This window comes from Accipiter gentilis, chromosome 13 (assembly GCF_929443795.1).
Source record: "Accipiter gentilis chromosome 13, bAccGen1.1, whole genome shotgun sequence".
Classification (NCBI taxonomy): Eukaryota; Metazoa; Chordata; class Aves; order Accipitriformes; family Accipitridae; genus Astur; species Astur gentilis.
Window position 1 is genome coordinate 32937936 of NC_064892.1, and position 23013 is coordinate 32960948.

The following is a 23013-nucleotide window of genomic DNA, read 5'->3' on the forward strand; positions in this document are numbered from 1 at the left end:
CACTTTGACTGGGAGGAGAATTAGGAGAAGCTCCTCCTGGGACAGAGCATCGCTTTCCTCCTCCGCTATTCTCACAAGAAACCCCGGAGTAAGTAAACACCGGTTCCTCATCTTCTGCTGTTTCCCACTGCCGGGCAGCTCCACACAAGAAGGTGAGCTGGGGCTGAGGGTGACAGCAAGGTGGGCATGGGGCAGGGGCTTCATGGACAAGGGCCTGCTGCCACGGTACCCGAGCGAGAAGAGCTTGGTTGGGTGATGGTCGGTCAAAAACTCAATCACCAGACAAGACCGTAGGGATGAGGCAGGTCCCAGGCCACGTCAGGGTGCAGACCGGTGAGTTACAGGGCCAAGCACAGGGATAGCTGCTACGTAGCTCAGGCAGAGACCAAGGACAAGAGCCCTGCTTGCAAGCGATTCCTGAGATAAGGGGAGCGAGTCCCCGCCAAGGCTCCTCACAGCTTGTTCTCAAACAGCTCTTTGATTCAAGGCCAGGCAGCTGCACTGTCAAAGCTGGCCCTGGGCCCAGGCAGCCCAAGCCCCAGGAGGAGGGAGATGCGCTCAGGGCTCCGGGCACCCACCTGGAGCCAAAGACATCCCTTTCTCCTGATGTCTGAGCTCCAGGCTGCCGCAGAACCAGGGAGGTCGTGGAGACTTGCACCGGGACCTGGACAGCTTTCCCAAATTTAAGGCAGATGGCGATCGGATGGATCGGATGGCAGATGGAGCCAGAACGCCATCCTGCCCAGAGCTCCCATCCAAGCAAAGCTCCTGAGATACTGTTTGCAGAGCCATGGGTCCGCCAGCCTCCCAGGCTTTGGCCTTGGGATGCAGGTGCTCAGGAGGCTGGGCTGTGCCACAAACAGCAAAACCTGGTGGGCTCGCTGGTTTTCCTGGTAGGAACAGCTCCGGGCGGTCTGCTCCACGATCCCGGAGCCTTTGCCACAGGCAGCCCGGGGATGCAGCCGTTGAAGCCCAGCCCCAGAGCCAAAAAGGGCCAGGAGATCCCTGGCGCAGACTATGCTGCGCCTGAAGGAGACATCAAAGGGATGCAGTTTACAGGAAAGGTCCCTGAGAACCTGGGAGTGACTGTCCGCAGGATGTCTCTTAATTTATATTTCAAAGTGGATAATTTAATTGGCATAATTGGGAGTTTTCTCTTCATTATGGGTGCACGGCATACGGTAGTAGAGACAGCGAGAGGGAAGCATATCTGGGAGGGAGATAACTGCAGAAGTAGTCTGCAACCATGTAAATAAAGTCATCCTATTCAGGAAACTGCAGGGGGAATAAAGATCTCCTTTAAACGTGCTAGGCACAGGGTATGGGGTACCACATCCCTCACCCTCTGGAGCAGGAGAGGTTTATTTCTGTGGCACGGCAAAGCGGAGGGGAGAGTCAGTGCTCCCGGGTGATATCCTTAGTGGTGCCAGCCCACGTGTTTATAACCCCGTGGGCACGGTGCAGGTAGCCCTGTGCCAGCTGTATGATCACGCGTGGCTTCCCACGTGTCCCTTCTGGCCGGGGAACCATGGACCCGGGGAACCATGGACCCGGGGAACCATGGAGCCATCAGCCGTGGCAGTGCCAGGCTGTGCCGTCGCTGCCGGGAGAACCTTGTTTTGGTGCATCCTCAAAGACCTCATGCAAGCTATGGAGACCGTGGCAAGGCGTTGTCGGCAGGTGAGGGAAAGCCTGTCCTTGGAGCCCTGGGACTCAGGGTCGGCCACCCAAAGCCCTCCGTACTCCATCCTGCAACATGGTTGCAGGCTACTGCTCCAGCCGTAGCCCTGAGATGGGTACGCAGGCTGGTTTGCAGGAGCTTCAATACCCCTGGGGAGGACAGGCCATGGGCACGCGTCCTGCCAGCGGGCAGGAGTGGGCTGTGACAGCAGAGCTGCGGGTCCGCTGCCGAACTTCACCGACAGCGGTCCTGGCCGGCGTACCCAGCTCCGTCACCTTGCTGCAAGGGATGCTGATGAGGTCTGACCGTCCTGCTGAGCCCATGGCACATGTTAGCAATACACTTTTCCTCCTAAACATAGTCGCTGAGAGCTGCAGGACTTACACTTGCACTGCAGATAATAAGCATATTTTTTTTTTAGCAGAGGTATCTCAAAGTAGAATTGCAGTGACACCAAAGTATCTTTAGCGCTCACATTGTTAAAGATTATCGGGAGCCTTCACTTGGATTGGATCTGATTTCACTAGCTCAGATTAAGAACTTTTTGTATAAGCAAAGACAATTTAATGCAAATAATTAGGACAGACAAGGCAAAGATTTACTGAGGTGGATCTGGGGGTCTTCTGATCCCCCCCCCGCCTCAGTCCCAGCAATGCAACATGCATTTCCATGCTGCGTGCATGTTGTACAACCAGTGCCTCCCCACACTCACCCAGAGCAGGCTGTCTCCGTCCCTGGTTAATGCAGCTCTGGTTACAGCATCCTTAGAAAGGCAGATTTTCTTTCGTGTTCTCATATCCAAGTATTAACCTGCCCTGACGTCACTTTGTTTGCCAGAGCTGATAGCACAGCCTGTGATCACTTCGCTGCAGAGATTACACAGAAGTAGAGGCAGATTCAAATAACTTCTGTTCTGCAAAACAAGTTTTAGTTTCTACTCCAGTATAAGTTCTTACATATACTTATTTTGTGTGTGTGTCTCTCTCTGTATAATAGCTTGTCTTGCTGCAGAGATAAGAAAGTCACAGGCACGGTGCTATGTGAATCTGGAACAAGAGACACGTCCCTTTGTGTGCCTCGATGGAAGAAAATTCAAGTGTAGTTATGCTTCTGATACCAACACAGACCCACAACAGCTGGCTACTGCCACCATCTCCTGCTCATTTGAGGACATGTTCTGCATACTTAAAGCCTGCAAATAATTGTACACTTGGTACCGGGCTGTTATGAACAACATACAATATTCTTCCTGTTTCAGTAACTTCAATTTGTAAGAAGTCACCAAAGCGGTGAGTCCCCACACTTAAACATTGAAGCTGGTTTCACATGATTATTGGCAGAAATGGCAACTTTATTTTAAAACCTCCTGTGATCTGATCTCAGGATCTATTTGGATCTTCAGTCCCCATGGCAATAGCTTCTCAAATCCTGAAAATAACAATGCGCGCAGCTATTTTGACTGAATAAACCAGACGCCACACATGCGTAAGGCTAAGCATATGGGTGCATGTTTGCAGGGAGAGGATTTCCTTTCGGTCATGAAAGTAAATAGCTATTTTTTGAGCGCACGTAGAGGTCTGCTCTACCTGGTCAGATGTGTCAAGTGAGGGAGGGCTGTTTTTACATTGTCACTTTTTAAAGCAGGCCTGCATTCACCCTTTTGAATGGCTTTCTAATGATACCTGACGCAGTTCACGTGCACTGGGAACCCGTTAGGCATTGCCTTTCCCAGCGAAATACCACTGAAATGGTGCCACGGAAGAGGAGAGGCAGGAAAATGGATCCTAACCTCGTTTTGTATATTCATGTGTTCCCCGCTTTGGACTGGAGCTGTTAATCAAAATGGGAAGCCTTGTGAGTTGTTTTGGTTAAGAATAGGAATTTGGTTTTGTCTTTGATGCTGCCTTAAATGTTTGAAGATAATGTACGAGGAAGGAAGAATCAACTGCACAGGCAGTTTCTTTGCTCACAGCTCTCTGCCTTTCTGAAGGACCTCGATTTGGTCCTCGGAGGATGCTCCAGCAGGACTGTGCCTGGATGGACCTCCTCCTGCAGGCCACCAGGTATCCCATGGACCTCATCTCCTGGTTGCCCAGCTCTGCGTCACTCCTGGACCGTGCTTCCTGGGTGATCCCAACCCAGGAGTGGGCGCTGGGTCCGGCAGGAAGGTGGGCACCGTTTGCCGTCATTCCGTGCCTCCAGGCTGGCACTCAGCTGCCTGCAGCTGCCCCCAGGTTGTTGTGCGGAGGGTGTTGAGACAGCTGGACCTGCGCAAAGATTTATTAATGGGGTCTGTAGCTGCTGGCATGCGTTGACTCCGGAGGGAATAGCTGATTTTGGGGAAAAGTGAAAAAATAGAAGGAGAAAAAGAGAAGGGAAAGGAAAACTCGCCCCTGTGGCCAGCTGGGAGGAGAAGGAACAGGAGGTCCCCAGAGGAGTGTCCTGCCCTGGGCATCCTCTCTGGTGGCGTGGGTGCCTTCCCTGCAGACAAATTTCCCATGGTAACTATATGTTTGGGGTTTCTTTTTTGACCCTGTTGGTTGTTCCTGCTTACAAAGCTGTTAGTGCTGATGGGAGCACACGCCGATGGGGCACATTGGTTGGTTGTGAAACTCCGCACGTGCATTTTGTTGGGTCCCCTAACGTAAGCTGAGAACGACAGCCCAGGAATAGGAAGAGAGGTGGGGAAGGAAGGCGATTCTCAAGCCGGTGGCTGTTCCTTCTCATGGGAGGCAGTCGTAACAAGGCTTGCAGGTGCAGAGCCATGAGAATAAGACAAAACCAACATGGGTTGAGAAGGGAAAAACACCGCCCAGGGACTCGAGAGAACCCAGCGGCATGGGGGGAGACACGGAGCAGTGAGGAAGCTGCAGAGCTGCAGACAGGAGCCCTTAATTTTGCACAGGTTGAGGCACTCCAAGCTCTGCACGACACACAGCAAAGCCGGGGCATGGCTGAGAAGCACATGCAGAGCCAGGAGCTGGGAAACACTCCCAGTCGGAGCTGTACAGCTCTAAATCGTCTCTTTTTATTATCGCAACTGGCAGAGCGGGTGACGACAACCGCTTGCTACAATGGCATCTCACCAGCTGCAAGCGAGCTTGCTTAAATGCAAGTGTCTTCAGCTCCTTGCTTGGCTCTCGCAGGCCGGCTGGCACAAGGGCACCGTGCCGGACTTGCGGGGGTCCTGCTGGAGGAGATCGGGATCCGTCACCTCCGAGCTCGGCACAGGGCATCTGGCTGCAGCCGACTGCCGTTCCTGACCCCGGCATCCACTGACGGATGCTGTCATCCCAGGACAGGGACATCCGACCCACTGGGGAAATGGACTCACCAGCTGCTGTTTTCCAGCAGCAGGCATTGAGCTAAGCCAGTCCTGAGTTTGGCTTTTCTGCAGGGTGAGCCCGGGAGGGATTTTTCAGATTTTCTTCATCAGTGCAAGGAAAAGGGAAATGTAAGGGCAACACAAGGGAAGCAAAAGTCAAGGCAAGAAAAAGGCAAGTCAAGATAAGGCAAGAAAAAGGCAAGTCAAGGTAAGGCAAGAAAAAGTCAAGGCAAAGCAAGAGAAGAAAGAGTCAAGGCAAGAAAAAGGCAAGTCAAGATAAGGCAAGAAAAAGTCAAGGCAAGTCAAGATAAGGCAAGAAAAAGTCAAGGCAAGGCAAGGGAAGAAAAAGTCAAGGGAAGAAAAAGGCAAGGCAAGGCAAGGAAAAGGCAAGGCAAGGCAAAAGAAAAGCGGGCAAGGCAAGACAAGAAAAAGGCAAGGAAAGGCAAGGAAAAAGAAAAGCAGGCAGAGGCAAGAAAATTCAGGAAATAATAGGCAAGGCAGGTCAAGAGAGGAGAGGAGAGGAGAAGGAAAGAGAAAGAAGGAAGGAAAGAAAGAAAAAAAGAAAATAAGGCAAAAAAAGGACAAAAGAAAACTAATAAGGAGCGCTGTAGTTCCTACTTCACTGCTTGTCTCAAGCTGCAGTGGATTTAAGTGCAACCTCAAACAGCATGAGTGTTGGCAATGCTCTATCTAAGCCGAAGCATGACGATGACAACATAACACGAATAAAAAATGTGAGTGTGGAGTAATTGAGAGGGGAGGGAGCTTTTTGTAAGCATTTGTTTGCAGATAGTTTTATGATGATTCAATACAGTTGATGTAAAATCTGGCTGAGTTGAACTGGGTGTCAGCCAGCCTGGTGTGGCTACTAAAATTTAGCTGAAAATGATATTTTATACCGATTTATTTAGGTGAGGAGGGGGGTGTTCCCTTTTGGGGCGGCATCCCCCCTGCCAGCCCAGCCGCGAGGGCTGGTTCTGCTCCCCAAGGGCCCCCACCACAAGCCAGTACAGGCGGTTGGCAGACTGGTGGTGAACCACGTCAGAGAACTGATCGGGGGGGGAAAAGAGGAAAAGGGAGAGAGGGGTGTTTTCTTTTCTTTTCCCAGGCTGTTTTTCCTGCCCTCGGCCGGCTACAAAGCGAGAGACCAGCGGGGCCTCCCAGAAGCCCTCCAGCAAACCTGCAGCAACGCGACTTGGTATTTCCCCTGCTGCCAAGGTAAATACAAGCAGGGAGGGAAAAAAAAAACCCAGCGGTAAACCCCAAAACCCTGCAAGACTTCTTCATCCACTTTGAAAAACAATAGCGACGGGGGCCCCTGCGTGGGTTCCCTTCAGAGAGCCCCTCAGCAGACCCACGTATTCCCCCTTGCCCCTCGGTGGGAACGCTGCTCGCTTTCTGAAATGCTGAGCTGCCATCCCCCTCCGCTCCGCACATCGCCACGTCCCTTGTCGGCACTCAGCGAGCCGGTATTAAAACAAGAGGGAGGCCAAGTGGAAGAGAAACTGAAAGCCGCCCTCCTGGCTACGGGGAATTCCTTCCCTGGCAGAAAATCGGCACCGGCTCTGCCAAAATTCCTGCCGGATTTCTCTCCTTCCAGAACATAAGTGAGAGTTCGGATAATTATGCCAGTGCCACAGATTTTAATTTGTTTTTTTTTAAATGTCGTACAGAGCATACTTGGTGACTCCCTGGCATCGCTCCATCAGTGTGAAAGGAATAGGGCTTCCTTGTACTTGAAGAGGTAACAGCGCTCCAGGCTACAAAAGATAACTCTGGTTTTTAATTTAAGATTACAGCCATGACAGCAGTGCAGGGGGTCTCTCTGCTCCAAATATGCTCAACCTGCATTGACTGATGGCTGTTATATTTGAAACCTCGTAGGTTGCTATGGGGAAAGTGCCAGAATAAACATCTCTGCTTACTAGAGAGGCTCAGAAGACTGAGCTGCAGTTAGATGTAAATACCTGGTTTGATAGCTAGTATGTTTGGGGTTTTGTCTGGAGTCTCACTAGGTGCTGGTGGTGGTTTGCTAATAATTACAGTTATAGTTTTGAGTGGTAGCAAGCACTGGGAATATACAATGCGGTCCTGAAGCTGGAGGGGAAGTCCTTGCAGATTATGAGGAGGGAAGAAGGCCGCTCACTGCTCACATTCCCTTTACATTTAACTTTTACATTTAACAGTTAAGGCAGAAATGATAAGATTTCTGTGCAGATCATTAGAAACCCATATGGGTAGGGAGAGAGTGAAATATGAATGTGCTTTGTAAATCTAGTAGAAATGCAATTCAGGAAGATGAATGCAGCTATTAAAACTTCACATCTTAGATATATTTGACCAATATACACATGTTATTTGGAGCTGTAGTTTTTGGGAGTTACTTATACCATTAAAATGGCAATAAATCCCTCATAGTGGGTATTATTTAGCATCTGCATTTCAGTTCGTTCCCCAAAAGGATGCCAAGAACTGAAACAATGAATTAGAGGGCAGATGCCTTTCATCAGCTCTCCTTAATTGCTGCCCAGGTTGCATTTCTGGCAGATCAGCAAGAGACCTCTGCAAAGACCAGTCACAGTGATGAAAGATGCCACGGTGATGGGCATGGGAAACACCAGCAGCAACCCATGTCATAAGCGTAGGTCCAAACCAGTCTATTACAGCAGCGACTTCCCAGGGTGCCAGCCCTGTCGACGGCTCAAGGAATCGGCTTTTTAACCCACCTGTGAGAAGCCAAAAAATGGAGAAGGGACCCAGAGCAGATGCTCGCTGCTAATGTAGCAGGGGCCACAAGTCAGATTGCTTCAGACCTAGACCGTCCGCCACCTTTCCTCTCCTACGTACCCTTCAAAATAATGCATAACGCAGTGTCAGCCCCGCTCTGAATGCTGCCCTATGAGTTTCAACCACAGTTTGGCTCCGAAGGCACGGCGTCTGCTCTGCTCCTGATCTGCCCTGCACTCGCTGGCACCAGAGACCCTTCCCCGGCACCTACGCACTCACCGTTCTCCCCTGCGGTATTTTCCTTGCGGCATTCAGCAAAGCTCATGCCTTGGTCCTACAAATCTCTTCTTGAGCAGCATGGAGCCAACACAGGGGAGAGCAAAGAACCCAGTTAAGGCTCAAGGAATTTGTTTTCCAAGCATCACCTTTCACCTTTAGGTTTAGCGGGCACAAGCCCTGTAAAGGGCATTGGTGGCCAGTTTTGTTGCACCTGGATTTCTTCATGGCGAATTTTTTTTGGACCACTCTGATGGGCCCCCATAGCAGGCTTCCCCAGGAAACACAGGAATGGCTTTGTCACTGCAGGATTGTTGCTTTTCCCTTCCTTTCTCCAACCTGTCCTTGAAATGACGGGTTTATATGTAAGAAACCACCTGCTATGGCATAAAAATGCCCAATCTCGACTCAGCTTACCCAGCTCAGAAGCAGATTTAAGCCAAATCACAAGAGCATCCCCTCTGCTTTTGGTATTGATTTAAGCTGGGGAGAAACTAGGAAGATTAAAGATTAAATTGTCTCCTTTAGCCAGCACACACCAGCCTGCCTGAGCAACACGCGTGGGTGGTACAGGCTGTGCCCATCACCTTCAGCCTCTTAACACAGACGGACGTACTCTGGGGCCAAAGACTTTTAAAATATCCTTGACCCAGCAGAGAAGCACATATAAACGATGAAATTATTGACCATGAATCATGTATTCATTATTTTAAAGAGAAGACAGTGTCCTTGGAAATTGCTGAGGGATGCGAGTCACCCTCTTAAAATCATTCACAGCTCTTGGCGCAACACAGGATGAAAAGGTTAAATGAGCAGCAGCACTTGTTGAATTATACGCCAAAGCAGTTTCGCAACAGCGTGACTGTTTCAGTGTACCCAGTGTCTCCTTGTGATGGACACGGCAAACTGCTGACAACGTCGGATTTTAGGTGAGCTTGCAAGGAAGACACTGAAGCACAAGGCTTGTTTCTGTGTGCCTGGGAAAGAAAGCGAGGAAAAGCTACTGCATTTCTGTGCCTCTTCTGGGTGCCAAAAAATGAAGTTATACAAAAATCACACAGTTTTACCATATTTTGATAACGATATGCTATCTCTTATCTTCACTAAGCTGAGAACTTGCAGTTTACCCAAGAGAAAAGGACCTTCTCCGGGTTTCCACGCTGGCGCGGATTAACATCCTTCCTCGGATGCTGCCCTAAAAGGCATTACCTCCTCCTCTGAAGTTTTCTCCCCATAAGTGCCAGGACCGATGCCCAGGCAGAGGCTCCAGCCCCGCAGGTCTCCGGGTGGGACGTGGACCACGAAGCCCACCCCAGGTCTCCAGCAAAGTCACCCTGCCGTGGGAAGGGGGGCCGTGGCCCAAGCCATGTCTCTGCAGGCGTGTATCTGGCAGTCGCCTGGATAAACCTATGAGCTCAGGGTTGTGTAATGTGTTTTCTTGATGGATCATCCTGTAAAATCACCAAGGGATCCTGAGGCAACCTGACACCTGTAATCGGCTGGAGGAGCAGATATTGCTTTGGAAGGCGACTTGGCAGGGAAGGGCAGGGTAATATTTCCCCCACATTTTTCCTCTCCGCCTGGTCACGGCAGGTTATTTGACAATTGTTTAAACTGGCTAGAGAGGAATTGTTTTTCCTTTGAACAAACCCCAGTTGAAATGAAAGAAAACTGTACGATCTTAAGGCTGTGGGGTAGAAAGGAAGAGGGGAGGGCAGGGCTGTGTAAAATCACCCTCTGTCTGAGAAAGTCGCGGGGATTTAACTGCTTACATCCCCATTGGGCTTGGGCTGAAGAAGACGAACCTGGTTTAAGCTGGAGGAGGGTCTCCGTAGCCTCTGCCATCGCAGGGAGCCTGGAGCAACTCCTGATGCTTACGGGGGTCACCCAGTGCTCGGTGGGGTGGCAGCGACCACCCCGCATCGCCCCGCTTGTTCCTGCGACCGGTCCCGTCCTCCCCCCCGCCATTCACAGTTATTTGGATGCAACAGAGCATCGCCCCAGAGCTGGGCACCTTCGCCCCAAGGATTTCCAGTGCTGTCCGTCCTCTCCGGCGTGCCGAGGATGAGGGCTAACCCTCTGGGGTGGCCAGTTTTGGGCCAAGGTGGGTGGCCCGGGATGCGTCACGTTGTCCGCGAGTTGCCACGTGCCTGTCCCCGAAGGGAGCTGCTGTGGTTTGCTGCGGAGGGAGACGACGGGCAGAGCTCAGGTCTTACGGGAGAACGTGGGGAACCCTGAGCTGATGCGCTGGGACATGCCAGGTCGCGAGACGCCGGGCGAGGCGAGCGCCGACGGGTTTGTGCAGGTACGAGGAGCATCACCGCGGCGCGTGGGACTGTGGATGTCACACCAAGAGGCAGCCGGCCCCGAGCAAGACGTTGGGACGTGGAGCGGCAGGTTAATGCCTTACGGGAGCCGGGATTGCGTGAGTAATTGGGGAAGCTGAAAGCTGAACTCGGGTGGCATCAGTTTGCGCCAAAGAAACCGCAGTCGGCCCCTGCTTCGGCGACGCAGCGCTCGTTTCGTCCGAGGAAGAAAAATCTCTTCGAGCCTGGATAAACTAACATCAATCAATCAGTACTGGAGTGTTTGATTTAATGCCCAGTTGCTATTTTACTTTAAACATTTTAAAATAACTAGCTAGGAAGTTATTTGTATCTTTCTTACATCCTAATTGCAGGAACACAATACTTGTGTGCTGACGGATTTGTCATTTCATCTGCTAGTTAATTCTTTCTCAATATTAACATTCCAAAAAGCAAAACGAGTATCAAGACAAAAAGCAAAAAGGCTGAGTGAAGAATATTTACACTATTGTTTGCCATATGTTAGTCTTCACGTAGCCATCACCATCCTCATTAGTATGCATATGATGATTAATGATTAGCTGTGCAATGTCCATCTTCAGGAATGCCCTGAGCTTATTTCTCTGGCTTCCCTGCCACAATTGATATGTCCTGAGGAGTTAATTGCTATGAAATTCAGTTACAGATGATGCATAGAAATTTCAGAAAATTGGAAATGAACTTCAAAATTCACAAGGGATAAAGATAAGAAAATGAGGAATGGGCAAATCAACATTCAGGGAAGATAAGACACTTTTGTTAGTATCTGATTGTGGCTTTCCTCTTCTGGAGGGAGTACAGACTTAAGACATCCTTGTTAGTATGTCTGCATGCTTCAGAAAACAGAAATTGCAAAACACTGCTATTTTGGCTCTTACATTCTCCTCTCTCACTCTCTATTTAGGGGTTTTGTCTGCCTGCATTAACTCCAGCAGCCTTAGGATGGGAAGGCTGACTTAGCACAGCTGGCTGCGCTTTCAAGGCTCAAACCGAAGGTAAAATCCCTTCTTACATACCTAGGTTTATTTTTGGTTTTCACGACTCAGCATTTTTGCTGATTTAACAGAGGTGAGCACATCTGGCCAGCTGCCACGCTGCACACGATCCCAGGTCCTTTCAGGGTCCCACAGCAGCAGTAGTTGTTTTGCAGCGGAAGGAACTTTTTGGGGTACACCACACCAAGGTCCTGCTCCGGAGGAGGGTTTAGTGGCCGTGGTTAGCTCCGCCCACAGCTTCCCAGCCTAAATCCAGAGTTGTGAACCTCAAAATCCTGCCCAAGCTGCTGCTGAAGCTTGGAGAGGGATCAGGCTTGGGGACACGGCATCGATGCACCTCACGCTTAGAAAGCAGGAGCAGCAAAAGAGCCAGCGACCTGCAGCCCAGCCAAACCCAAACCCGGGGGGTCTGGGGGACAGAGACCTGCTCGGGGTGACGGTTCATCGAGGTGAGCCCAGTTCCTTGTCCCACTGGACGTGGTCCTCCTCCTGTCTTGGTCAGATCTGGGCTACCACAAGGTTACCCTAGTCTACAGAGGGACAGCTTCAGGCACCAGCAAGCGGGGTGAGCCGAGAAAACACCTTCTCCCGTGGTCTAAAGCAAAGCCCTGGGCCTGCGCTTGCTAAAGGTCTCCCCATTCATTGCATCGAAACTCCTCGGAGACCTCCCCCTCCATCCCCATCTGTGGTACCTGGCCCGCAGGCATCCGCCTCGGGGTGCAGGCTTCTCTTCTCGGACAGGTGGGAAAAGGTTAGTGCGGAAAACGTCATATTTGAGCTACAAACAGTGGCTCAAGTACATTGCATAGCCATAAAATAGCTTTATAAATTGAAATGTATGACCATAATACAGAAGCATAGATTTGTGTTTGTTATTATATAGTATCAATGTGTTTCATATATAAATGCTCTACATGTGTATATATAGATGTATATAATCTATATAATTTTCGTTTATATAGACGCATTATATATGAAATACGTATTTGTTTATGTTGTATTTTGTATTTTATGTACCTAGTGCTACACTTTCCTTTCAGCCGTGGGTAGAGGCTTCGACGCTGTGAAGAGTACAACTTTGACGCGCAGCGTGCAGAAAGGCAAAACACAACCCAGCACCAATTGGTTTAACCCACCGCGAGGGATGCTCCAAATTCCTCCTGAAAAACGTCATTTTTGAGGCTTCGATAGGAGAGATGCAGAGGTTCTGTGGAAGGCGACAAGGCCAGCTCTCTGCAGGAGGGACGGGTGGTTTTGCAGCGTGTTCCTGGCAGAAGGAGAGAGGTGAGCGATGGAGAGTCTGCGTCTCCATGCGGTGGGGTGGCTCGGGTGCTGGACGAGCTCGTCCCACGCTGCAGCCCACCTGCCACAGGACGCTGCAAGCACGGAGACGTGCCACGGGGAATTTGGCCGTGCAAGTTTTTGGGGCTGCTTGGAGATGACCAGGCTGCTCCCCTGACATTTGGGAAGGTAGATCAGCCCTCGCTCAGGTCAATGCTCCCAAAACAACAAAAAGACGTTGTTTTTTGTTCCGAGTCAGAACAGAGGGAGAAAAAAATTAAAAAGCTGCAAATATTTGCGACAAGCCCCATCTTCTCGCAAGGGAGAGGGGGAATTGCCCCAAAGCGATTCCTTCCCTGCAGGAAGCACGCGGCGGCGGTGCTCGGCAGCACATCCCTGTCCCCCTCGACTGCGGACCCCCCCGTGGGAGCTGCCTGGGAAGAATGTGGCCAGGAATGGCCAGATCTGGCCCCGGGAGAGCCCGCCTGAGCTGGGCTGCTGTTAGCAGAGGGAAACCATCTGGCCGGGACGGAGGAGGAGAGCCCGTGGCTGCTGAGCCACGTGTGAGGTTCCCGTCCGTCTCGCAGAAACTTGCCCGTGCAGAGCTGTTTAGGAGGGCTCCGCCATGCTCGGAGGGAGAGGGCAATTATCTCCCCTGTCAGTGAGTACTCAGATTTATGTATATCCCCACGCCTTCCCCTAAACAGGCTTTCAATGCAGAAATTGTAAAGCTGAAGAGATCCTCTGCAATTAGGGGAGAAGACATCTCTCTTTCAGCTAACAGGAGAAAAAGAGCCGAATGAAACCGTGCATTGTTAACGCGCTTCGGCTTAGTCACTGGGGAGGGTAATAAACAAGGCAGACTTGGTTGGGATAAAAAAAGCGTCGAGTATGGTGGGATTATGAAACAATAGGTACTGATAGAGAGGCAGCACAGAGCCAGCCGCAGAGCAGAAGCTTTACTGAATGCCTGGGTTTGAATGAATCCTAATGATAATCACGGGCTACATGGCAATTCGCTTAAGTAACGTGCCTCCTGCTTCCTCCCAGCCCGGCAGAATGAGTCCATACATGTTAATTGCTTCATTTTGAAGAGAAAGCTCCTCTCTGTGCGGCAATATTATATATTTAATTTTTGCTGTTTATTTACTCTGCCCTTCTTCAAGCCTTTTGCTGTCTATAAAGGCATCTGCTGCTGTCGTTTTGCATTTCCAACAAAGGTGTTTGCATCCAAGCTCTGAAGCCATTACAGGAAATTTTGCAAGGAAAAACGGAAAGGACCGACCGCTGCCCAAGACGTGCCAGATTTTGGGATGGAAGAGGAGTTGGTGAGCCAACCTGCACGTCAGAGGTAAGAACCCCGGCACTGCAAGTCCTCTGAACTTTGCGAAGGGTTGGGGCAAGCTGCAGCTCGACCCTCTCAAGTGTCGCGCTCCTTTCCAGGCAAAAAAACTGGCGCGAAGACTCGAAGCACACCCAGGAACGTATCCCCTAAGATTCACGTCGAGTGCATCCTCTGGGCATGCACGCTGGAGAAGTCGGCATGCTTAAAATAGGTTTATCAGAGAGCAACCACAATAATAATAATCGACCGAGGTTTTAGCAAGATTACGTGCCATTGCGTTGCTGAAGCAGAAGCGTGCTCCGCCACGCAGCTGCACTCCCGTAGTACCGGTGGGAGCAGAAGCAGAGGCAGTAGCATCTTTCTGGGCATCTGTAGCCCGAGTTCTTGGTGCTGCTGCTAGACTTAGATCCTGGGTCTCCTCTTCTCTCCCTGCCCCTGTTCAGTTCCCCCGAGAGCCTTTCTCGAAGGGTGATTATGCCATTATCGCTGCAATTTTTTTGTCATGTCTTTAACGGCCAAAAAGGAACGGGGAATTCAATCCCAGCTGCTTTTGCGCCCAGTAGTTTATAGGTGCGAATTAGCATCCGCTAAGTTGTATTTCCTCTGATGTGGCCTTTGTTCTCAGCTGACTGCGGGTCTGTCCTCTCCTGCAGACGGCTACATTAGCTCATTTCATTTGCAGAGGTTTTTAAAAAGGTTTTTATGGGGCTCATCTCAAAAAGTGGTTGTGAAGGTCACCCTGTTCCAAAACAGCCTATTCCCCAGAACACTTGATACTCAAACTTGTCACTTAATTTGGATAGTTCACCTTCTGCCAAAGCTTGCTGATTAAAATGCTGCTACCACACTGTGGGATATTTACGAAGGGGTTACCATGATTAGAAAAATTCATTAGAATGTACTGGAAAAAAACAGGAATGCTTCTTGCAAATGCAAATAGTGTTGCTAGTAGCTATTTTCCCAGGTCTTACGACCTACCTGAAAGCAGACAGGATTGCTGTTTGTTTCCTCCAATTAAAAAAAAATAGTTTTTCTTTCTCGTTAACATCCTTAACAGCATTAAAAATCAGATTTCAACAGCAAGGTATTGAAATGGCACCCAGATGTATACACAATACCATTTATGGCTATTAAATATTATTTAGAATAATGCCCTTATGCATGGTAGGTCATGGTGCTGCCTGCACCACAAGAGAAAGGGGTTTTTTGGTTTGTTTTCACTTATGTATTGAAAAGAACAGGTACTTGTCAGTGAAGGAGAGGTGGTTTCACGTGGCTTACAAGACAGATGGATGCATTACGTGTCCTTCCACAGTCGCTCTGCAAATCTGCAAGGCGGGCAGCTTGCCCCTGCTCCTTTTCGAGATGAAGGATGTGGCCATACAGCCAGGCTTCTTGGAACCGGAATGAGGAACATTTTACTTTCTCAATAGACTGAAAAGCAAAATGCCTTCAATTGTAGGACCTTGCTCCCTCAAAACGCATCAGAAAAGGAATTGCCAAAAATAACAAAAGCTATCTCTGCCACGGATTGACAGCCTAGAATTAGTCTGAAGCACGCAGCTCTGCAAAACAGTTCCCAGATTGTACGACTGCTCCTGACAGACGCTCAGGCCCCGTCCAAACAAAAGTTGTTTCACTTTCATTCTTCTGGTACTGTATAATCCCCACGCCTCTTTCTCTCCTCACCGAGCGTGGAAGCAGATATTCCAGCCAAAATGTATTAGTAGTGTAACTTATGTCCATGAAAAAGGGAGAAATACATTATTATACCAACGTAGCCATTCATGCCACCCTGAATTGCACCTCTGTAAGTGTTTCAGAGGAAAACTCCACCTTTCTCCCAAACCCTGTAGCCTTTTGCTTGAACAACAGAAAAGCCATGTACAGGCTGGACTTTAGGCTTCTGTCTAGAAAAAAGATGACAGTTTTTTCTTCCCTCATTCCCCTCAGAGCCAACATAGCTGCTGAGCATACTTTTTTCCCCAGTGTTTTACAGTTGGATCTGTTCCCTGGCCTGGACAGCTCACGAGATTTTATGGAAGCCTAGTGCCAGCACGAGGAAGAGGATGAGCATGGACACCCTTATCGGTGCCAAGGTGGACTTTTAAGTCAATTATGTGAATATTTCTTGAGTCTTTCCAAAGACACTGAAATTACTGCACAAGTGCTATATGCCCTTACCTGTTCTCCAAGAATGGGGATTGAAACAGTTACTGCCTCTGCTACTACCGAGTACCTTTTTCCAAAGGCTCCCTTGGGAATGGGCCGCAGACCGAGTGATGCTTTCTGGAAAGCTGCGTGGGTCATAGCTGACCGGTACTGCTTTGGGGTGGAAATGCTGCGGTGATGCCTCTTCTATGTTGCCTGCACTATGTATTTATTTATCCTCTGGCTCTGCACTCACAGTTTTTGACCAGGACATGGGTAACCAGGCTCTTCCGCAGCTTGCAGAGTTTCAAACCACCTCCCTCCAGGACAATCCATTCAGAGCCAGGCTCCTTCTCTAGGCAAGGGGGTCACTTCACACCTCAGGGCTGGTGCTGAGGCTTGTTTTGTGATTTGCACTACACAAGTGTTGGATAATTACAGGGTATTCAGGAAAGCATCATCACACGCCTGCTGTCGGCTGTGGTCTTCCCTGCGAATTCACTTTTGGCCGCTGTGTTTATGGCTCCCGTTGGACCGTGTGTTGGAGGCTGCGTGCTGGGCTGAGCAGACTTCCAGCTTCACCCAATATGGACATTTTCTTTTAAAAAAAAAAAGTCATCTTCACGGCATTTAAAAGAACATGGAGTGGCTGTGGTAGTTAAAAGGAGAGTCAGAGCAATTCAGGATGTCCTAAGCCACCTTCAGGCATCGCATCCTAAGCGAGAGCCACCAACGCGCTGGGCGAAAGGTATAATGAACAGACAAGCGTATGCCGGATCCTGACCCACTGACAGCCTGGTAGAAGGGTTTTGCATGATTTACATGCTGCCATCAATGTAAATAAGCCAATGAGTGTGTTTTAACTTTTGCAGGGAATTTAACACTGCAGGCTAAGAGCGACTCAACAAATACATGTTACCCCTAGTCAGGGGAGCAGCACCCCCTGACACCCTGGGTGCCTTTCCTAAGTTTTCCAATTAAAAGGGGAAAGGCAGTCTTGCTGCCAGTTGTTTGCTACCAACTCTAGCTGGCATCAACCAACCATTGCCTCATGGCACCATCCAGGTTCATTATGCAATTAATGCTAGTTTGCAATGCATTTTAGGCAATTTTCAAGTTAATTTTTTAGTGCCTGAACATCGTGCCATGTGGGGCACTGCTTTCAGGACTTTGTATATTGCCGCAATATGGGTTTTGGTTATAGAGTGGGAGAGAGCACAGATAAAGGTTGCTGATAAAAGGCACCTTTTTCAAACTCACACAGACTGAAAATAAAAAGCCTTGCTAAAGTTCTCTTGATTAAAACAACAACAAAAGGCCTTGATGAGACATACTGAACAGAAACTGTGTCTAGAATTTTTATTGATTACTGATTTATGCTGTTGTCTAAATGCAGTCTTGGTAGGATCAGAATACATCATGTGCTTCGTAAGGCAGCCATGGCATGCCTGGATTTGTGTAACCATGTTTCTGGAGCAAGCTGTCCTCGTTTTAACCTGATGTGACTGGGAATGTGAGTACGGCACTGGGCAAGAGGCTAACTGGCTGGGAGGCCAGCTGTGCCTGGATCGGGGGTTTGTTTTCAGCCTTCTTGCAAGCTAGCTTTGACTCCTCCTGCTTGTTCTTCTCGAGGTGCCATCCTGCTTGTAGCTCTGCTCAGTCATTGCAATGGCAGCGTCTTTGTATATGGTCAAATAAGTTTTGCTGAGAAATCAGGACTTGGGCTCATTCCTCTCCTCAGAGGATAAGTAAACCAGGAGCAGGCGAAAGCACTGTGAGTAGGTAGGGCATCGAGCTAACTAGGAGAATGCATTAGATATATTTTCTGGAGCACATGGACACAAAGAAGCGGAGCCTGGCTGCAGCCAGCACAACTCTGCACGAAGACAAGATCACCCGGCCCGAGAGAGGAACTGGGCAGCGACCGCTGCAGCGTAACTTACCCTACTGTAAAATTACTCCGGGCTCCTGGAGGAGTCCAAGGCACCAAGCAATTCACCCGTCAGACTAAGGCCAGCAGCTGCAGATCCTTCTACGTCAATGCAACGGGGTTTGCGCTGGTATAAATCATGCATGTTGCTACATTCAGAGACAGGAAAATAAGGAAGGAAGAGAAACAAAGGGCAGAAACAGAGATGGCCCTAAAAGGGAACTTACTTTCTTACAGAGCAGTCCTGAAAGCAACAATAAGGTACTAAACAATAAAGCACAGCTAAGCGGTTCATTGCTACACAAGGTCACAGTCTACCTTCCCCCACAACCGCCCTCAGTGGGAGGCTCATTGTGGAGCGGCGGATGCAGAGCCGAATTGACAGCCGAACCTGGGGGATCCGGCCGTTTCCCCAGGATGGATCTGACATCCCTGGCTCTTAGGATGAAGACAAAGGATGAGGGAACAGAAATATTATGATTGCCATTCTACAGAGGAGAACAAATAGCAGCGGTGTTAAGGCTATCTGCACAACAGGACGGCTTTATCAGTACGGGAATAGCAGTGTGCTATCCTGCAAAGCACGTCTAGCGAGGACAGAGCTATTTCAGTAAAACTGGAATATTTTTTTTAGCAGAGTAACACCCTCCTGAATGCAGTGAGCAGCAATGCAGCTACAAGCAATGTTTTTGACAGTTTAACACTCACTAGCCCAGAGCTCCTTCCCACTTGCACGGCTGTGTTAGCCGGGGATATCAGCCCTTCCCTCTCCTCACTGCCAGAGCTTGGTTCACCTGATTCAGACTTTCTGTGTGACCTGGGACTAAATATTTAGGGTAGAGCTCTACCAGAGCTCGGCTGGAGTGGGAGAGGTGTGCTTTCCCACCAGTTACAGTCACAGACGCTTCTATTCCCACCCTACCACGACAGCCGCAGCGACAAACGCAGCAAATGCAGAGGATTTTGGTTTTGCCCTCGCTGTTTGGTCCAGCTCTGGCTCTTCTCCCTGGAGCCCCAACTTTCAACATGCCGATGCTGCTGAGAAGCCTCCAGGCAACTCGGTTTGCTTCCTTATCCCAACCAGCACAGCTCTGCAAGGAAAAGCTCCAGCAATACGTGGAGAAAAGGAAAAAAGGCCATCTGTCACTACCGTGCTCTGATCGAGGAAATCATTCAAGCAGCATCAGCAGAGCTCTTTTGCTGCATGACATGCATCTCCCACAGGGGGTTTAGCCAACAGGATTAGGTTGACCATTGCTTTTTAAGTAGAGACAAAGTTTCCCAGAATTTGGGAATTGTCAGCCTGCGACAAATAAATCGCTGGCGTATCGCCTGCTTTAATACTAGTGGAAAAACGGGCCTTTAGAGCAGATGAAGAGAAGATGATGAATTAGATGAGAAGAGAGGAAACAGGCTGTAAGCAGACCAATCCTCTCCTAAAGAAATCTCTGGCAAAAAACAGACTCTTAAGATAATTAGATGGCCCTCCCTTTACTGCAACGTCTGAAGGTGTGTTCACACCACCTACTCGGGGAGCTTAATTTAGGAGTTATAACTACAACATTCAAATTAGTCATGAGTGATTCAGACTGCTCAGACTTGATTCCTCAGACAATGGAGAGATGGAGTTGTGACAAGTGTTAGGGTACGAGCAGTCTGAACATGGCCCTGGCTGTCTCGGTCTCCTGAAAAGTGTTCTCCCGACGTCCCCCCGGAGCAGGAAGCACAATTTCCATCCTACATACAGGAAAAGATGACTTTGTCTGGAACACACTACCAACTTGCATGAAACAAGCAGCTTCAACCAGCTTATCTTGATTTTGCCAGAGTTTACTTTGGCCAAGAGCTGCGCTTTTTCCACACAATATCCTCACCAAACTACGGCAGTCATTATTCAGTATAATACTTTTTCAGTTATGAAAAGGTCATAAGCCATCTTATACTGAGTACAGATATTTTAAGGCAGAAGGGAATTTAGATTTCTCAACAATGGGGAATTTAATGTGTACTACTTGCCAATATAATGAGTGCATCCAAGAAATATGACTCAAGTCTTCATGTTTCTTGAAGCTAGGAACTGTCTTGTCTGCTAAACGTGCCAGAGTTTTCCATGGATGTGACTTGGCTTCTATTTTTGCTCTCCCTGTATTATCATGAATTAGATTGCAGGCACAATGCAACCTAAATACATATACACAAAGATATAAATTTTTTTTCTTGACATATTCTGGAATTAGGGAAAAGTGACCTTAGTTTTATTTATGCACTTCTCTTCACACTGAATTTCTGGCATTTTAGCAGATGACTCCCCACGAGAATGTTCTTTGAATCTCATTTAATCCCCAGCCCACCTCTCTTGACAGCAGCAAAGGAAATTCCAGTGTCTTAGTGACTATTCCTCTTCCCTGGAAGTGTCAGACATTCGGACCGTATGGGGAGATAAAGAGCTCTTCTGCTGACTTATCCTGGCAGCCAGATCAGGTGGGCTTCCTTATGTCTGACACAGGGCTAGAAAATGGGCTAGGAGAAGCTAACATGTCTGGATGGGGGGAAAAAAACAAAAGAAAAAAAAGGGCTCTCGTACAAGCCAGTTCAGGAAGGAATTGGTCCTACCAACTCTTTGTTCTTGCAAATATTCAACACACAAAAATTCAACATTCAAGCTACCAAGATTTGCCCCAACAGAGAGCTTACGTGAAGCATTCAAGAAAAGCAAAGGGCTGCCACTGCACATCTGAGAGCTCTCCCTAACCTTTGAGCTTTTGTCTAGAAATCCATAGCCAAGATATCAATAACCTGAAAAGTATTTAATCGTGGAACTAGGCAAGGGAAGGAACAGTGAAGAGGCACTTAGATTTGTTCCAAATCTTCTGTCACAGGCTTCCTGCAAATACCTTAGCAGCATCGTTTTGGACATATTTATGCAACCAGGTCCCTCACTACAGCAAGAGACAGTAGTTAACCCCATTTCCAAAAGCAATATTGGCTCTTACACATCATGTACCTTGCGGGGCTGGATCCTTGAGCCTTAAAGCCTGGATTCAGAGCGACACGTAAGAATCTATGCTTTGCTGATTCGCTTGTGGACCTTTGTGAAACCTCATCTCAGCCACGAGCTTGATCAGTTGTCAGCATACAAAGCAACATCAACAGAAACTGATAACAAAGATGACAGAGTACTACAAAAATAATCTAAACTCACTCAGATGAAGTTCAGAAATTCGCATCAATTACTAGGACCCTGTTTCTTCTACTGGTTTTGCACACAGCTGTATGCCTGCAGAAAGGAAAAACAGCACGCGTGCTCATGGAAGTCAGTATTCTCATGAACATTTGCGCTTAAATAGCATGTCCTGCCATCTCCGAGCGCTCTTTGTAGGCTGGGAGTAGAACTGCTCTCAGTGGGATTTAAGGGACCCAATGCACATCACGAAGTTTCTCTTTGCAGAGCATCTATGTGACCATATCCTGGCATGAATTTTTTGTGGAAGAGTACCTTTTCAGGCAATTCTTAACAGCTATTTCTAGCTTTATAGTACCTAATTAGGCTTTTAAGTTCCTTGGAATAATACTACCTGACTTCTTCTATCCCCGAAGCACCATAAAGAGTTCCAGTATTATAACAACTCAACTGATCTATATGCAACCTGCATCATGTGCCCTGTCAGTTCTATTGATTTGCGGATGCCCAAATAAAGTCTGGTTCAGACTTCATAACTTGCTGCCACAGTATAATCTCAAAAGGACTCAGAAGACATAACAGGATTAGTCAATACAAAGTTTTGCACTCAAAGAGATAGGGTGTCCAAATTGTAACATTCAAAGATTAAGAAAACATTTGGGTACAAACAATTAGTGGAAATACCTCAACCATTTCGCTGGGAAGCATGATTCAGTCTTATTAAAACAAATTTGCTACTAGCAAATATATTGCTAAATCTTAACTGAAAATTACTTTCTAGTGCAACTTTCAGAAGCAGGTATTACATCTCATTTCTCTGGGCAAAGTTGGGACTGGGAACACATCTGGGAAAATGCCTAGGAAAACACGCTGAAATGACATGCCGAGGCACAGGTTACTTCACATTCTATTTCTGTGGTCCATCTTCTTACCTGTGCAATGGAGTTAACTGTATCCTTGCTTCTCTTATGAACTATCACTACAAAACTTATTTTCAGATTAAAACTGTGCTCTCTTTCCATTTTGATAAATAGATGGTAATCATCTTTTATTCACCCCCCCCTTATTTTATAGAGTTTCCCTGTGTCACCAGTTACAGAACAAGGTTTCTGATTTTTACACAACAGGTGTAGTTACATTGCACAGCATTACAAACGCATCTTACTCTAAGATGGGAAACGACCAACTTTGAGCTATAAAAGCAGGCTCTTTTTGTATTTTTGGTGAATTTAGCAGCTATTTTGAGTATCTTATATTTACCAAAATGTTTTCCATTTCAAACACCAACTTTGAAGAAGACAGCCTTCTCTGTGTTTTAAAGCAAGTCTACATTAAGCTCAAGGTAGCAACGTTTACTGGTAAAGATTCTTAAACACAGCAAACTTCAAAAAAAGTTGTTTGCTGGATGCAGTTAGATAAAGTAATAAGAATTTCTTTAAATACTTCCTCCTTTCCCCGCAAATGAGAAATATAATTCCACAAGAAGCACTTCCATCTCGGTAGTCTTTCATGGCAAAGAACCACTGCTGAAGACATTGTCGAAAAGTATCAAAAGGCACTTGAAGGCACAACTAGCTCCTCTTCAACTTTGAGGGCATTGAACCTATTTTGCCGTTGTAAGCCCTTAGGTGAGGCAGGAACCTTTCCTCTTGGTGCCAGAAGTCACCAGCTTCCACCCTTCCCCTTCTCCAGAGGTTTTGGTTACCTTGATAGTGCGAGGTAGACACTGTCCGCCTCCCTGTTGCATATGGGCTCTGAGGCTCTTCAAGCTGCTAA

At 48.2% G+C, this 23013-nt stretch overlaps 1 long non-coding RNA gene across 9 annotated transcripts; it reads left to right on the forward strand.

The window, feature by feature from the left end:
* The first annotated feature begins 2681 nt into the window (after positions 1–2681).
* Positions 2682–17627, forward strand: LOC126045250 (uncharacterized). 9 transcript variants are annotated; one of them, XR_007508004.1, is made up of 6 exons: positions 2682–6224; positions 11259–11349; positions 12371–12633; positions 13851–13981; positions 14056–14114; positions 15046–17627. It is a non-coding gene; the product is annotated as an uncharacterized LOC126045250 (long non-coding RNA). The 9 variants fall into 9 exon arrangements; XR_007508005.1 differs by having other exon boundaries at positions 14074–14114; XR_007508003.1 differs by adding an exon at positions 6680–6750 and having other exon boundaries at positions 13851–17627.
* The last annotated feature ends 5386 nt before the right edge of the window (positions 17628–23013 follow it).